This window comes from Furipterus horrens, unplaced genomic scaffold (assembly GCF_987537825.1).
Source record: "Furipterus horrens unplaced genomic scaffold, mFurHor1.1.pri manual_scaffold_9, whole genome shotgun sequence".
Classification (NCBI taxonomy): domain Eukaryota; kingdom Metazoa; phylum Chordata; class Mammalia; order Chiroptera; family Furipteridae; genus Furipterus; species Furipterus horrens.
This window is the reverse complement of record NW_028327179.1, coordinates 33374945-33391654: the sequence shown is the minus strand read 5'-3', so window position 1 is coordinate 33391654 and position 16710 is coordinate 33374945. Positions and strand designations below refer to the sequence as shown.

At 40.0% G+C, this 16710-nt stretch overlaps 2 protein-coding genes across 6 annotated transcripts in view; one reads left to right on the top strand and one right to left on the bottom strand.

Annotated features, from left to right (window-relative positions):
• KRIT1 (KRIT1 ankyrin repeat containing) overlaps positions 1 to 414 on the bottom strand; it is a 39617-nt gene extending 39203 nt beyond the window's left edge. For 2 of the 3 annotated variants that reach the window (XM_090287247.1, XM_090287249.1), the window contains exon 1: positions 122 to 414. The gene's annotated coding sequence lies outside the window, so the exon portion shown is untranslated. The remainder of the gene's footprint in view (positions 1 to 121) is intronic. The other variant, XM_090287248.1, reaches the window with a different exon arrangement.
• A 14-nt stretch (positions 415 to 428) lies between these two features.
• Positions 429 to 16710, top strand: part of ANKIB1 (ankyrin repeat and IBR domain containing 1) — a 137194-nt gene continuing 120912 nt past the window's right edge. For 2 of the 3 annotated variants that reach the window (XM_090287246.1, XM_090287244.1), the window contains exon 1: positions 429 to 1154. The gene's annotated coding sequence lies outside the window, so the exon portion shown is untranslated. Of the gene's footprint in view, positions 1155 to 3096; positions 3166 to 16710 lie in introns of all 3 variants that reach the window. The other variant, XM_090287245.1, reaches the window with a different exon arrangement.

Here is a 16710-nt window from a genome sequence, read left to right as displayed (position 1 = left end):
CTCCCCCACCCATCAACGTCCGTTACCGGGCAGGATGTGCACGCCTCTTTGCGCTGAGAGCTGCCACCCAAAAAGTGGCTTTGGCTTCTTTTTAAGTACTTGTAAGAAATAAATTCCTTGCCTGGAGAAACTAGACGTGGAGATGGTACTGCCTCCCAACTCTCTGTTCTCTCGCTGGGGTCTGCTGCTCCTCGTCTCACCTGCGCGGGCGGCCAAGCAACTCCTAGGACGCTACATTCAATTCACTGGGCGGGACAGTCACCGTTTTCTCAAGCCTCCTTCCCTTTTCGGCAGCTGCCTGGACCAACTTCGACCAACTTCCTGTGACAAGGGAACCCAGGGTCGCCACACGAATTTGCCAGACGTTTTCGGTTGCGCTCCCTATCCCGCACCTCTAGAGCTCCGTTTCTGGACTTAGAGAACCTCTTGCTCACGGGCTCTTTATTGTCCTTCCCTCACTTCGCATCTCAGCACCACCTATCCTTCGCCCTCTCCGGAAACTAGGGGGTTCCAGATTTTTAAAGGCCTTAGCGCTCCAGCCAGCCGCTACCCAGGCGAAAAAATCGCTTCCGGGTTCACACCCCGGGCAGCCTCGCGGTGGGCAGAAGAAGAGCTTCCGGGTCAACGGCCGAGCTGCTGTCGTTTCTGCTGCTTCTCGCTGGGGCTGAGGGCTGTGTCGGGCTGGTGGCTAGTGACTCGGGGACTGAGGTGTTGGCTGTGGCGCGGCGCGCTGCTGAGCAGGAGGCGGGGTAGAGGAGGAGGGCGGCTGGGCCTGTGCTCGCACGCGCAGAAGGCTGGAGCATGAGCCGGACTTGACCGCGAGGCGCGGGCAGGAGCCACCGCCCCCTCCTCCCCTCCCTCGAGTGGGGCGGTGCGGCCAGCCGGAGAGGGATGGGGGGCGCCCGCCGACACTGAGCTTCGCCGCGGGTGTCTCTGGCTCACGCAGTGTGCCTGCGAGTTTCCAGTGCGCACCCTCGGTCCTAAAAGCCTCCGCCCAGCGGGCGCACCTGGGTCGGCGATTAGGGGGCGCCTGCCAGGGTGGGTGTGTACCTGAGATCGCCGGCTCCGTGAGAGGCAGGGACGGCCACGGCGGTGGCAGAACTGCAGAGCTGCGGGGTCCCTCCAACCCTTAACCCTCAGCCTGGGACATAACCGTAAGTCTCAGCTTCGCGGTACCGGTCTGTTTGAGACTGTCTCACCCCGTTTCGGTCCGCCTGATTCACGTTCTACCAATTTGCCTCCTTCTCCAGTGGAGGATTCTCCGTCTGTTTGACCCCATTCCTGAACAGACACCGTCCTCTGTCTTCCCCTTGGGGCTTTTCTCCCAGTGAATTTGCAAGCCTCCGGGACTCAGTGGCACGTCCCGTCGTCCTCATTCTGCATCTCCTTGTCACTGTCCTTAAAGGATCTGTAGCCTCCCTCATGTTCTTTCTGTACCCCGGACCTCACAGCCTCCCCCACCCATCCCTTAAAATATGGAAGCCACGGGGCCTCGAGGGCCTAGGGAGTCTTGGGCGGAGGGATGAAAGTGCTCTGCAGGGCTGTGATGGGTGGGGGTAGGTGTAGATGGCTCGGGAACCTTGATTTTTGCAGCTTCTGCCTCCAAAACAAAAGAATGGGCCTCTCCCTTGGACCTTCATCCCCTCCCCCTTCCTAATTGTGTCTGAGCTGTTTTCTCTACGTGACTCTCCGAGTTGCTGGAAATTGGAACTAGAATTGTAATTAAGCATCTCCTGAGGACGTTTTGAGAATAGTCTTACAAACTCGACTCACAGGGCAGGGCATATTGAACAATTTTGTATTGAAATGAAGACCCATTCCATAAGAGCTTTAATAGTGAAAACAAAAGTCTGATGTTTCAAATGTGTTTTGGATTTACATTTAGTTCTTAATTTATAAAGTGTGTAATGTAAAAATCTTGGTATTGAAGGTTTTGTTAGTGGTAAAAAAAAAAAAACAACAAACTCCACAGATGTTACACACCTTGGTGCTATGCATGACCTTCCTGCTTCTTAAAAAAAAAAAAAAAATTAAATGTGTACTTTTAGATTTTGGACTAGGCGGTTTTTCCTCGTAAAAATTTGGTTTGCTTTTTAAACTGCCACTGCAGAAAATAGATTTAAATATAATTTTAGTGTTGGCAGTGACTGGACAGTGGCTCTTATGGGCCTTCATACATTCGATACTTTTCAACACTATAGGACGCAAATGATCATTTAAGGTTAGTTTTACTAAATGTATGGCAGGTTCTTTGTTATTATTTATTATTTTGTAAACTGTTCTGTAATGTTGACTATAACCATTGTTTCTTTTTTTCTGAAAACTCGTTTTGTTAAAGGTAGATGTGTTTAAGGATTTCTTGGTTTGTTTATTTTCAAAACCTTCTTAAAGCAGTTGATTTGGGAGTATTATTTTATTTATAACTTCATACTGTTAATAGATTTCAGTTTGAAGTAGGCTCAGGAGATGTTGCTCCGCCTGTCTCTCTGGAAATGTACCTTAGCGACTAGTGTCAGCATCCAAACACTGTATAGAGTTGAGTGTATTATTAGTGAGGTGATGGGCAATCACTTGAAAAGGTCTTTTTAAAAAGTCCACTGATTGCTATCATTTTTGGAGGTAGGGTATGGAAAATAGTGTTCTATTTTCATATTACACTTTTTCCCTTGCCCACTGCCCTGGGCATTTGTAGTCTCCCTTACCACGAGTTTCTGAAAATGAGCAGCTGTGCCTAAGTGTGGGCTCTAACAGGTGACTGCTGAGACAGGAAGTTTTGTTAGATATTCTTTTGTATTTCTGTACTACTGGCCACTTTTAAGAGAGTTGATTTTCTTTCTTTCCTTGTTCTTTTCTGAAGTGTGTACTTGAACTTGTGAAAGTGAAATATATGTGTTTACAACTTACTCATAGGTAAAAGTTTAAGCTAATTTTCATGTATAAATAAATGGAAGAATAAATTAAATAATGATATATCTGATTCTCCTTGCATGGAAGTTAGAAAACATTCTTCAATACTTTTGGTACATTTTCTACCTTTGAGGATGCACACAACAGTTTTTTAAAGTGAAATATAAAAGTACTTCTCTCTGATATTAGACTTCATATGTGACACATTTGCCAAAAGAGATTTGAGAGTGGCACAGTCGTTGAAAAGACCAGTCTGAGGTGAGTTTTTATTGCATGGTTCTAAAAATGCTTAGGCATTGTATTTTCTTTCTCAAAGTGACTTGCTTGGGCATAGTAATTTTTGGACTCAGTGTATTTTACAGATAACCTCAGACTACCTCTTTTTTTCTCTCCTAGATAACTTGCTTTCTTATTTCATTTCAGTAAACCTTTATTGACTGCTTACTATGCTTGACAGGCACTGTGTTAGATTCTGGGACTACAAAGATAAATAAGTTAAGATTGCTTTCCTCATTGAATTTGCTAAGTCTAGATATTTAACTATTATTCTGTCCATCTGCCTTTACCGATTTCTCTAATAGGTTTTAGAGTCACTTGACTGTATTTCAGGGTTGTTTCACATCCTTTCTATAAGAATAAGCACCATAATTGCTATTGATTGAGTGCTTAATTCTTGCTAGCCACCATGCTAAGTGCTTAATACACATTATTTCATCTAATTCTTTTTTTATGGTTTATTTTCATTGTATTTTTCCATGACCATTTATCCCCTTATACCTTCTTCCACCTCTACCCACTCCCCACCCCTCTGCTGTCACCACACTATTTCTTTTTTGCTTGATCTCTCCACCCACAGAGCTCATTTAATTCTTAGAACAGCCCTAACAAGTACTTGTCTACATTCAAAAACCATACAGGTTGTGGTTCATACTAATGCTGACTGTTGTTTTATTTATAATATGCTAGAAAAGATTTGATCTTACAATTTCTCCTTAAGGGGAAGAAGTTGTAATATAATTACAACAGTTTTTAATTCCCTAATAATGCTTTAAATTGAAGGATTCTAATTTCATAATGTATTAGTACCTTTTGTTTTCTAAGGCAGATGAATTGTTATAAAAAAGTAATATTCAGTTGTTTAAACATTTGAAAAGACACTTCTGAAGTTTATTATGGTTAACTGTAACAGGTCTTCAGGCATATATAATTTTTTTTTACTAGTTCAGCATTGGGACCCAGGGCCTATAATGTATTTTTTTTAATGTGTGTATTTTCCAGGAAGGACAGAGTATTGAGATATATGAAATCTATTCAGCTTTAAACTTTTTTAAGTTTAATTTTTGACAACTATCTAAATGCCTTGGAGAGTTTTGGTTTCTGTAATGAAAATGTTTTCCTTCAGATTTAAATCTGATCCTACTCATCTATTAATAGGATATATGTTTTATCAGCAATTTGATATGGTTCAATCTAATCATTTACAGCCCCTCTCATGTTTGTTAAAAGATGTTTTCTTCCACTGTCAACTCTTTTAGCCAAAAGTCTCCTTTGTATTATAAAACTTTTATTTTATTAGTTATTACTATGTGTTTGTTTTTTTAAACAAAAACTGTCAGCAATTTGCCATTCTTTAGGTTAAGACCTTTTGCTACTGGTTACACACTTTCTGTTTTTAGGACTGTAGGGCAGATAATTATTCCTCCTCTAAGTTCCTAAGAAAAGTAATCCTTGATATTTTTTTATGCTAGGTCTGTTACATATATTTTAACTTGACATGGACAGTTTCTCTTTTCCATTGTAGCAGAATCCTTGATAATCAGGTCACTGTATTTCCTGATTGGAACAATATCGGGTATAGAATTCCTGTTCAAGGACAGAACAATGACTAAATTATAAATATGGTAGATGCTGGGACCACAAAGATGAACAAGTCAAGATTCCTTTCCTCATTGAACTGTAAAATGCCTGTTTCAAGCCCATGAAGAAAAGGGAAGGTTCATTTGAAAACACTGAGATACTCTTCTCCAATTAGGCATAAAGACATTGCCTTCCTTATTAATGTATCCCCTCAGAGTATTGTAAAGGAAGGTATATAAATAAATGTAGTAAGCCAGGGTTTTCATTCTATGTCGTGACCTCAGACAATAGCTGATTATTATTTGCTCTAGCACTAGCTATTCTATATTATATATTTATTTCAGATTTTAAAATCATTTTGAATTAATTTCAAACTTAAAGAAAAGATTCCAGAACAGTGCAAAGTACTCCATCACTCAAATTCCACCATTGTTAATTTTTTACTGCATTTTGCCATCACCTGCCCTCTCTTTTTCTGTCTCCATATATACATTACATACTCATTATCGTACTTTTTTTCTGAACTTTTTAGAGCAAGCTATAGATGTGTTCCATCACCCATAAACCCTGCAGTGTCTATATCTCAGACACAAGGTACTAGCTGATATAACCAGCATCTATTCTCCAAATCAGAATATGAGCATTTGTCCAACACTATCTAGTCCAAAGAACCTATTCATATTTCATCAACTATCCCAACAATATCTTTTTTCTGGTATAGGATCCTGTCCAGGAATACATGTTGTATTGTCATGTCTCTTCAGATTTCTTCAGCTGCTTTTTTCTTTGACAGTTTTAGAAAGTACAGGCCCTACAGTTTGTAGGATGACGCTCAACCTATGTCCATGTGTTACTTCTTCATTACTCCAATCAGGTCATGTGCTCCTGGTAGGAATACCACAGAAATGGGACTGTGCCCTTCTCAGTGCACCACATCCAGAGACATACAGTGTCAGACCACGCCATGTTTGTGTTGGTGTGCTTTTGTAGTTGATCAGTATTTGTGGAGAGGTATTCCAAAATTATGCCAGCATCCTGTTCTCTCGCTAGCCTTATGTAGGTGTCAGTGATGACTCCCACTCTAATTAACTCCTTTTGTGATAATTGCCATATAACATTTCTCTATTTGTATTATTCTTTTTATATGTACTAGTGGCATTTTTGTGTGTGTAAGGTAGAACTTTCGTTTGTCCTCCATTTATTTGTTCATTAAATCAGTAAGGACTCACAGTTTTCAATTATATTTAGTATGTTGTGATTTATTACTGCTATTATTTCTTTTGCTGTTTAAATTGTCCCTGAATTAGCCAGTAGAAGCCTCTGCAAGCTGGCTCCTATGCCTATTTATCATGTGCCCATCTCATTCATTCTCCATTTCTGGCAGAACATACTGTTCCTGGTTCATCTTGTACTTTGCCCAGTCTAGTCCTGGAATCAGCCATTTCTCCAAGGAGCTCTGTTTGGTTGTTGTTGTTTATTTTTGTAAAAGGTGGTATTTAAAAACAAAGATTTAGGAGTTTAGTGTGCTCATTGCTATTGGGGTGTCATTACTTACAGGAACTCGGATAGTATGAGTGTGTGAGTATGGTTTGTATACAAACACATATGCATGTATATTTAATATACACACTCATATACATCCAAAATTATTTCTATACCTGTGTGTATGTATTATAAAACCATAAGTTAATTTCCTAAACATCCAGTTCCAGTCCAGTTTCCCAGGGTTCTTTCTAGTCTTCCTCCTTTCCATGGTTATAAATACCTTCTCTGACAGTAAGAAACTTGGCTTCACATTAGGTTCAATATGGTTATCAGCTGTTTTACTTACTGGCTCAGCGTGTTACTGTCCCTGCCATGTAGACCACCCTGTACCTCCCTCCACCACCCTGCATCATTGACTGCTGGGTCTGCTGGCTGTGCCTCTGTGGGTCTACAGTCCCTCACAGGGTCTGTCACTCTGTGCGATTCCCTATCCCCACATAACACCCCATTATTCTCCATTGTGGACCAGCTGGCGCACACCTCTGCTTGCCTTCCTAATGTGCCCTCAGTGCCCTGCATCCTCAGCCAGCATACTGACTATTTTGCATGGCTCAGTGTTTCATTAATTTTTAACTATATCACCAAGGATTTTCAAACATACACATATGTGAAAAAATACATAATTTCCCCCCACATAAATGGTAACATATTAGTAGTAAAAGTTCTACATCTTGTTTAACAACTGTATTCCACTGTGTGTGTACATACACACACACACACACACACCCCCCCTACACTACTGACCATTCCTTTTTACAGTGTCACTTTGATGCTTCTCCTATCTAGAGGTGGACTTTATTTCTCATCTTTTGAGTCCTGGCTCACCCTGTGATTTGCTTTGACCAATAACTGTGGTGGAAATGATGTATGAGTCCTTAAGAGGCCTGCAAGGAATGCTGTCGTGAAACTGCCAGGTAAGGAAGCTGGTCTAATCTGTAAGAGGATGAGAGGTCTTTTGGAAGAGAACCAAAATGCCCCAGTTGCTAGTCAGCATCAACCAGCAGACATGAAAATGAGTGGTCTGGGACATACTTATTCAGCTCACCCTTTAGCTGAATGTACCTCCAGAGGAACCAGAGGTGAAAGCAGCAAGGAAACCACCCAGCCAACCTACAGAATTATGAGAAGTAACATTGTTTTCAGGCACTAAGTTTGGGATGGTTTGTTCTGTAGCAACAGATAATCTGAAAACATATCTGTGTTCATTTTGTTTGCCTCTAGTCTTCTGTTATGAACAAGGTTGCAGTGAATATCTTGTACGTAGTATGTACCATTTTAATTTTAATAAATAGTGCCAGATTATTTTCCAGAAATGTTGACACAATTCTTTTTGCCATCTTAATGTCTGAGAGTAATTTTCCCCCATTATCACTGATGCTTTTCTTTGACAATGAGTATAAAAACATTTCTGTGGTTCTTCTGCATTTCCCTAGCTACTTGAAGCTGATCATCTTTTGATATATTTGTTGGTTATTTTGGTTTATCAATTCTCTGAATTGCTTATTCATATCTTCACTCATATTTTCCTATTGGAGGTTTTTCCTAATCAGTTTGCTGCTTCTCTTTGATATGTTATAGATATAATCCTTTAGCTTTGTTTGCAAATAGTCTTTTTTCTTTTATATAAAAGGCTGGTTTGGCTCAGTGGATTGAGCGTCGGCCTGCGAGCTAAGTGTCGCTGGTTCGATCTTCCAGTCAGGGCACATCAGAGAAGGAAAACTCTGATTCCAAAAAACCTCCGCTGCCTTGCGGCATACCTCTTCCGGGGAAAGGCTAAGGGAGTAAACCCCGACAGAAAATCCGGAGCCGGAGTCCCTAAGGCGGTTTGACGTTGCAGTCAACACCGGCAACTCCTGCGGCACACCTGAAGCCAAGCTGTATTGACTCCGTCTTTCCCTTGGATCCTTCAGCTGCGAGGAGAGGGGGGGTCTGCTGCATGGGCAACAGCAGACCCTCCATATCATCCTGCCCAGGCTCTGTAGCTTCAGCTTCACTGGAGAGGACACTCCAGCGTCATCGCAAGATGTCGATTCAACACGGGAGGAGACAGATACCGTGTCACTCCCGAGTCGGACTGCACAACCATTCTCAGCGGTGCAGATAGACTCTTAACAAGCTACACCATCGTCTCTCGAGACGGACGGCTGCCGACGACGACGAGTCTTTTTTCTTAGTTTATGTTATTTCTTACCATACTTTTATTTATTTTTGGTATTTCATATAATCATTGATGTCTATCTTTTTCTATATACCTTCTGGTGAGAATATCTCTCTCCTACATTTTATTAACTTTTTCCTAACTTCTAACTTCGTATTATCTTTCCTATCAATTAGAAAAGCTGATTTTGAAAGAGTGGTATAAACAAAGTAAGTGGTCCCTTTTCCTTAAGTAATGAGAAATTAGAGGTAGGCCGTTTAGCTCCATGGTGCTATCAGGAAGGCATACTCGTTTGTCTTTCTGTTTAGTCATCATAGCAGGTACTTGTCACCTTTTGGTCCCAGGATGGCATTCCAGGCTGAGCAGCAGCTTCTGTTTCTTCTTTCATTATACGTGGTTCTGCTTGTTTTAACGGGGGATAAAATCCAATTTGGTGACTGTACACTCTGGGGATGGGGCCAAGACAAAGCAGGTCCCAAATAATAGAAAGTTCTTGTGAAAGATATTTTCTGTTCTCTGAAAAAAATAATGCTGATTTTGCTTTCTGTGTCATAATAAATGTGTGTGCAGAATAAGGCCCAAGAATCTTTTTTTGAACCTGTTGGGTAGCAGTGGTTTTTTTCCCAAAGTTATTTAAAAGCAAACAAGGAAATAAACATTATTATATTCTCAAATTGAAAACTACTGTTATTGAGGACACAAGACTTTTATTATTATGTTCAATAAATAATATTAAAGATGTTTTATATTTCAGTATAAAACTGAATACTGTATTGTGTGATCCTCGTCCTCAAGAAGTTTACCAGATAATTGGGGAAGCAGATAAAACATTTCATTATAGTATTAGATAGTAACTGAGTGTGTTATCAAGATAGGGAGGCAGGACATCTAACTGTTAGTTGAGGATTGGTGAACTATGATTGGAAACTTGATAGAAAAATGGCTTCTAAGCTGGGTGGCTAGTAGGAGTTAGCTTATTTGGGAGGAGCTTTTAGGGGAGATGTAAAGGACATTACAGGAGCTTTAGTAGTTCAGAGGTGAGTCTGAATTATCAGAGACAAGCAGTGATGAGACAAATTCTGGTCTTGGCAGGGACTTTTTCATAAGTCCTTAAGGGCTGGGAGCCTTAGAAAGGTTTAAAGTGGGATTGGACAAGATCGGATTTGATAAAGTTGAGCTAGTTGAAGTAGGGTGGGTGGATGCCTTTGGGAGTGAGAACTGGAAGGAAGGATACCTATTAGGTAGGAAGTTTATCTGATGTAGTAAAATCTAGTCCATATAAGTTAAGTGAGTATTTATAGAGTGCTATGTGAATATACTGTGGGGGGATATAGAAATGTATAAAATAGTTCCTGTTCTCAAGGAGTATTTTAAAGTAACTGAAAACTAGATATCAATAATACGAGGCAGTATACTAATATGGCTTCTGTCCTACAAAATGAGGACAAGTAAGGACTAGAATTAAAAATTGAACCTAGAAGGTCTTCATAGCTGCAAAGCACATATTCTTTCCATGTATACTAGGCCGCCTTCCACAGCACCCATTTAGTAATTATCAGTATGTTGTTTGTCAGTTACCTCAGAACCCTTGTGAAATAAGATTGGAGTACAATTAAAAGGTTTTCAGCTTGTATCAAAGAACTTCCAGGCTTTCTCCAGACAACCAGGAAGATAAATATTGGTCAAAAAAATTGCCACATTATCTGGATTAAGTAGGTGTAAAGAGTCTTGAGATTATTTTCTGGGAAATTTATTGTTGAACTAATTGAACTATGGAGGAAAAGACAGGCATAGTGTGCCCTGTCACTGCAGAGCTGAACAGCAAGCATTCTTATTAATGTGAAGGGTCTTTTTTCCATTGTTCATCTATTGAAGTAGGGATTTTGACTCAATAAAGATGACTAGAAATAATAAACTTATCCTTTGGTATCTCTAATTTTGTAAGGATGTGCTTGCTATGTGATCTCTCCAGGGCTCGATTTTCTCAACTGTCAGGGATACACTTGGATAAATAATCTTCTGAGTGTTGTTCTTGCTCTGAAATGTGAGTTGACATGACATCCACAGAATTGCTTAAAAAGTTAGGATGTGATATCCTGATTGGAAAAACAATTCCTCTCCTATAGAATAGGGAGAGATAAAGGTTGGACTGATGCCTTGGTATCACAGAAAAACAAGGAAATACAGAGCGAGGGTACTTATGATTTTTTAACTATTCAAAAATGATTGGAATGTGGGTTAAATGCTAGATATGTCTGGCAATTGAAAATGAAAAATAATAGGATTCCTATGATCAAGGATTTTATAGCCTACTAACCTTTTTCATCTGACATTCCTTGAAAAAATTGAGCCTTAATGTTCTAAGCTAGAGGTTCTCCAAGTTTGGCATCTGTCAGTTACTGGGAGGGATTATTAGTTCACGATTACTGGGCCCCATCCCCAGAGTTTCTGATTCAGTAAGTCTGGGGTGGAAACTGAGAGTTTTTGTTTAATTTTAATTTAATTTTATTTCATTTCATTTCATTTTATAAATATGTTTATTGACTTCAGAGAGAGAGAGAGGAAGCGGGCAGAGAAAAAGAGAAACGTCAGTTGGTTGCCTCCCGTACATGCCCCAACTGGGAATTGAACCTGCGACCTAGGCATGTGCCCTGACCGGGAATTGAACTGGAACCTTTTAGTGTACAGATTGACGCTCCAACCAACTGAGCCACACTGGCCAGAGTGAAAGTTTTCATTTCTAACAAGCTCCCAGATGTTTCTGGAGTTACTTGCATTTGTTGAAATTAATTTATTTCTTTCATGCCTCAAGAATAGTACTTGTCGTAGACAAGCATTGGGAAAATGAAAAAATAGTTCCTCAAATCATTTTTCTGTGTTCAGAGTTCTTTAGATGAGGGACTCTGATGTGGGGGAGATAATAAAATGAACAAAATTAATATATAATTCCAAACCTTAACTCATAAAAGAGGGTAAAAACAATGTTGTATGATGTAGGAAGATCAATCTAGCAGTCAGGTGCAGGATGGATTGGAGTAGGGGAAGACAGGGTTTAGGTTGATTTACTCAGGAGCTTCTCTTCATCTACTTTCTGTCTAGAATATGTTATATACAAGACCACTCTTCATGCGGAATTTTGTACCCTGAAACATAGGTAGCATCAAACACATAATGTGCAGGGACCAGTTGTTGATATACTGTGTACCATAATTTCAGCATGCCAGTTTGTAACCTCAGAGTCATATTCATGATCGTCTCATCGCCTTCCTTTCTCATACCCTTTATCTTTGGTGTAATTTGTATATATTTCTTTCTCTCCAGTTGGGTTTCTGGCTTCTAATTTTTGTATCCTGTTTATCACATATATAGTAAATAATTTATAATTCAGTAGGCTGGATTAGGTAGGCAGGAGAAAAATATCATTTTAAAGTTGGAAAAATGTGTGAAAAGTATCAGTGGCTTTATATCTTTATATTAAATTGCTTATACAAAAGGTGTACAGTCTATATATTGCCAACTTCCAAGTTATATCTTCAGCCCAGACCTTTTTCCTCAGCGTCAGATTTGTATATCCTTTGGGCTACCTAGCATTTAGTAAGCCTTTCAAATGTAACATTTAAAAATAAGCAGATCTCCCCCTTCCCACTCACACCTTACCTCCTACAATCATCCCTTTTCAGTAATGCTAACTCCATCCTTCCACGTACTCAGGCCAAGAATCTTAGAGTTGTTCTTATCTTTGTCCTTTTCTCTCAGAGCCTACCTCTAAGATGTCAGCAAATTCTGTTGGTTCTTACCTTCAGAGTGCATCCAGAATCTGATCACGTATTCACTATCTCCATTGCAAGCTCCGAGTCCAAGCTACCATCATCTTTTACTTGAATTAGTGTTGCTGCTTCCTAAATAGAGTCCCTGCTTCTCGCCTTGCTGTCACCCTCATTAGTTTTCTTAGGCAGCCAGGGCGATCCTGTTAAATGTAAGTTGGGTCATTTCATTCCTTTGCTAAAAACCCTCTAGTCGCTTCTTTTTTCACCCAGAATAAAAGCCTAGTGATTTATGATGACCCTTCAAGGCCCTAAACAGTCCACCTGCCCCCATTATGTAGTTCCCTTGACTTAAGATACTACTTTCTTCCTCACTTCACACTACTGTCACACTGGCCGCCTTTCTGTTTCTTGAACACATAGGGCATGCTCCTTTTCCCTGGCCATTTCCTCTGCCTGGAAAACTCTTATCCCTAGATAATACATGGCTCGCTATTTTACCTCCTTTATTCAAATGTCACCTTCCCTCGCCATTCTTTTTAAAATTATGACATCTCCTTTCTGGTTTTATTTATTTATTTTTTAAACAACACTTCACACTGTTGAATATAGAGTGTAAACCCCATGGGGAGAGCAATTTTAGTTTGTTCCTGCTGTATTCCCCTACACCTAAAATACTACCTGTCACATGGTAGGTATTTAGTATCTGTTGCATGAATTTATTATTTTATCTGCCTAGAGTAGTATGTCTTTCCTGTGGGAAATGCACCTGACAGTCATGTGCTTCTAGCATAGGCTACTTACCAGTCATTTACTTCCAGCCCAAGTTATTCTTCTTCTCTCTTTTCTAAAAGCAACATGTTCTAGGCCTTTATTTTTTATTTGAAATCACTTTTTGACTGATTTCTATGGCAACATATTTCCCCTGCCATAAATTCTAGTTCCTAAGTTCATGTATTATTTTGGGAAATAATTAAACATCCTTTAATCCTCTGTAAAATATATAAGGTTTTCCTAACAGTCATAGTAGTATTTTGGTATGCATCTTGGCTTTCAGGTGACTCTATGTCATTATTTATAACTTGATATCATAGCTTCTTTTATATTCTCCAAGAAAGGTGAGTATCAGTTTCACCTTGTAACAACCTGGGTTTAGAGTACTTGGTCTTGTTTTGGTTTTTGAGAGTTTTGTAGGTTTTAGTGTTTTGGAGGTAGCCAGTGCTTAATAACTTAATTGGATCAGTTAGGTCCCACATAGGCACTTTGCTTTCTTATTCTTTTTCTTTTGACCCAATAAGAACTGAATTTTATGTATTTGTTGTGTCTTAGGTAGAGCTGTCACACCTGTTATGTTGTAAGGGGCAGAGCCTTCAGTATTCATCAGTATAGAGTGACCCGTTTCACCATGTCGTGGAGCTGTATGTGGGGGAGGGGTCCAAGAGGGAACAATGCCACTTGGCTCAGCACTCGCCCCTTTTCCAGGCATTTCTCAAACTTTCATATGGGACTGGCACCTCTCTAGCTGTTGCCCTGGCCGGTGTTCCCAGAGTGGGTGGATCTGCGGACTTTCTAGGACCATGAGGGCCCTTTAAACAAGTGGACTCTGCTGAGAGACTGGCAGTTTCTTCCACCACCCCAACCCCCACTGGTTTTCACAGTCAAAAGCAATGAGGCTTGATTTTACCCAGAGTTGGAACTGTGAGTTGCACCATCTTGTCTGGTGCTGGGAGCACTCCCCAGGTGTCCCTCCCTACTTTTTTAAATGTGTAACTGCCCTTTCCACCAGCCAGCCACAGCTGCTGTTGCCACTGCAGTTACTGCTTCTGCTTCCACACCGCATCCTCTCCCCCCAGCTCCGCCCCTCCTACCTGTCTGGATGAGTGTTTCTTCTTTATATTTTTGTTTATTGGACTTCCATACAGCTCGATTTTCTGGAACTTCTGGTTGTCTTCGGTTTTGAGGTAGTTGTATTTTTTCTGTGGTCGTGGAGGGAGATGCAGTGTGTCTACCTACACCTCCATCTTGGCTGGAAATCAAAAAATGTTTTAAGAAACCTGATTTCTTTTTGAATCTTGGAAGGACTTCTATTCCTTCCCTGTGATCTGAACCAATTAAGATCAAAAGAGTAAGCATATCCAGTTTTTTCTCTCCTGATTTGCTAATATACCTGGAGTAGATGAATATCAGCTCCTTGCAAATGGAAGAAAGCATTAGAAATGGGGAAGAAGTGTTACTCTCAACACCTATTTTAAGTTTGTGTTTTTGTTTAGAAGTTAGTGTAAAAAGGCTGCTGAAATGCCTAAGTATGATTAATTGAGTCCTAGCTGATAGTTATTCTTATAATCAGAAAATACATAGATTAGATAATAAATTGCTTACTCTGATGTGTTCAGAGTTAATGCTGCTTTTTATGATTTCAATAAACACCTCCAAGAAATTCAGGACAAATGTGATTTTAAGTATTATTATATTTGGGCTCCGTATTTTTCTACTTGAATATCTTACTCCTATCTATGGAAAATATAAAGAAGTATAGAACTACTTATTCACAAGTTTACATTTCGATAGGATTTTAAAAACCATTTTTGCCCTGGCTGGTGTGACTGTTGGTTGGAGGATCATCCCATAAACTGAAAGGTTGCGGCTTCAGTTGCTGGTTGGGGCGCATACCTGGGTTGCAGATTTGATTCCTAATCAGGGTCCTTACAGGAGGCAGCTGATCAAATTTCTCTTTCTCTCCTCTCCTCCCCTCCTCTCACTTCTCCCCTCTCTCCTCTCTTCCTCCCTTCCTCTCTCCTAAAAGCAATGAAAAAAATATATTCTTGGGTGAGGGGGAAAAAAAACATTCCTTTAGACAATGACCAAATAGTTTTTTTGTATGTTTTAGCTACACTACATAGTATTCTATTGAATGATTAACCGTCATTTCATCTGTTCTACTGATGAATAGATTATTCTGCCAATTTCAAGAAGTGGTTTTTCTGGAAGAGGACAGTGGCAGAGGGAAAACCTAATTATGTGTGTTATCTTTAAAAAATATAGAGATTTGACATAATTTTTTGGGGAAAAGACTGACATTATGGACATTAAGTAAACTGATGTTAACGGTGTCTTAGCTGAGATATTTTGCTTTCCCTGCAGTCATGAAGCTGTTCCCCCATGTTTTCTTCTGGAAACACTGTTTTGCCTTTCGCATTTAGATCTGTAATTCATCTGGAATTTGACTTTTGTGTGGGGTTTTATGTAGGGTTCAACATTTTTTCCCCCCATTGTGGATACAGTTGACCAAGTGTTTATTGAGAAGACGTCTTCATCCTTTAAGGGAGGAAATATTTTAATGGTGGAAAATAATAGAACATGTTTGCATGCTAATAAGGAATCTAGGCCTAGATCATTTTCTAGACTGTAGTGAACTGAGGACACAGGAATGGGCTATGGTAAATGAAACAACATAGATTTTGAAATGGAAGGAAAGGTTTTTGAAAATAAGGGTTCCATAGCATAAATAGAACATTTGCCTTTGCTTTGAAATGGATGCCCTTTCCTTCTATAAGAGGAAGAAAAGAATAATGAATGCAAATGCAAATAGTTTTGTAGGATTGACTATGAGAAGATGAAGGGATTTCCTCTGTGCGCCTCTGTTTTGTTAATGAGATGAGAGTGGGACACGAGAGTAGGCCTAGGAGGGAAGGGTTGTGGAGGATTGAGGAGAAATGATAAAGCATGAAAGCCCAGTTCATTCGTGTTCTTTCTTTCTCATATCTTCAAATTCTGTGTAAGAGAGAATCTGATTGGTTAAATTAGTGATTAGTATAGAGCCTTCTCTTTGGGGTAAACTCTTCAACCAGACCTTGTAATAGGCTACTGCTACTGGCTTGCCTGAGAGGTTCACTTTCGATCAGATGTCCATCCTTCATTTAGTCCAGGCAGCTATGGGCCAGTGGTAACGGGAGAGAACACATACTGTAAAACATAGTGAATTACATTTCTCATTCAGAAGGAAACACTTTTTTCTTGGTCCCTCCAACAAAAGTTCTAGAATTAAGTCCGTGGTCCACTTTGGATGCTATGAACCAATGACTGTGGTTAGGGTAATAGAAAACACTGAATAGCCAGATTTGGGTCATATGCTCACCCCTGGAGTGGAGCCAGCCCTGTCTAAACCATGTCCTGATTGTGGTGGAAGGGGCTTTCTCCAGAAAAACTGGATTACACTTACCAAAGAAGGGTGGAACAGCTGCCGCATAAGTAAAAATATACTGAAATATAATGGAGGAAAGCATTTGTAGACCTTTGATCTTTAAAGGAGTATGACTGTCTTTATGTAAAATAAGTATGGTGTAAAATCGGAAGCAATGCATGTTGTGAAAAGCTTTAATCTTTTAGAATTTGTCTTTACTGTTAATTAGTGTCCTTTGACTCAATAGCAATGCCACCACCATGCACTGTGGGTATTTCCTTTCAGCTTGCATCTCTTCC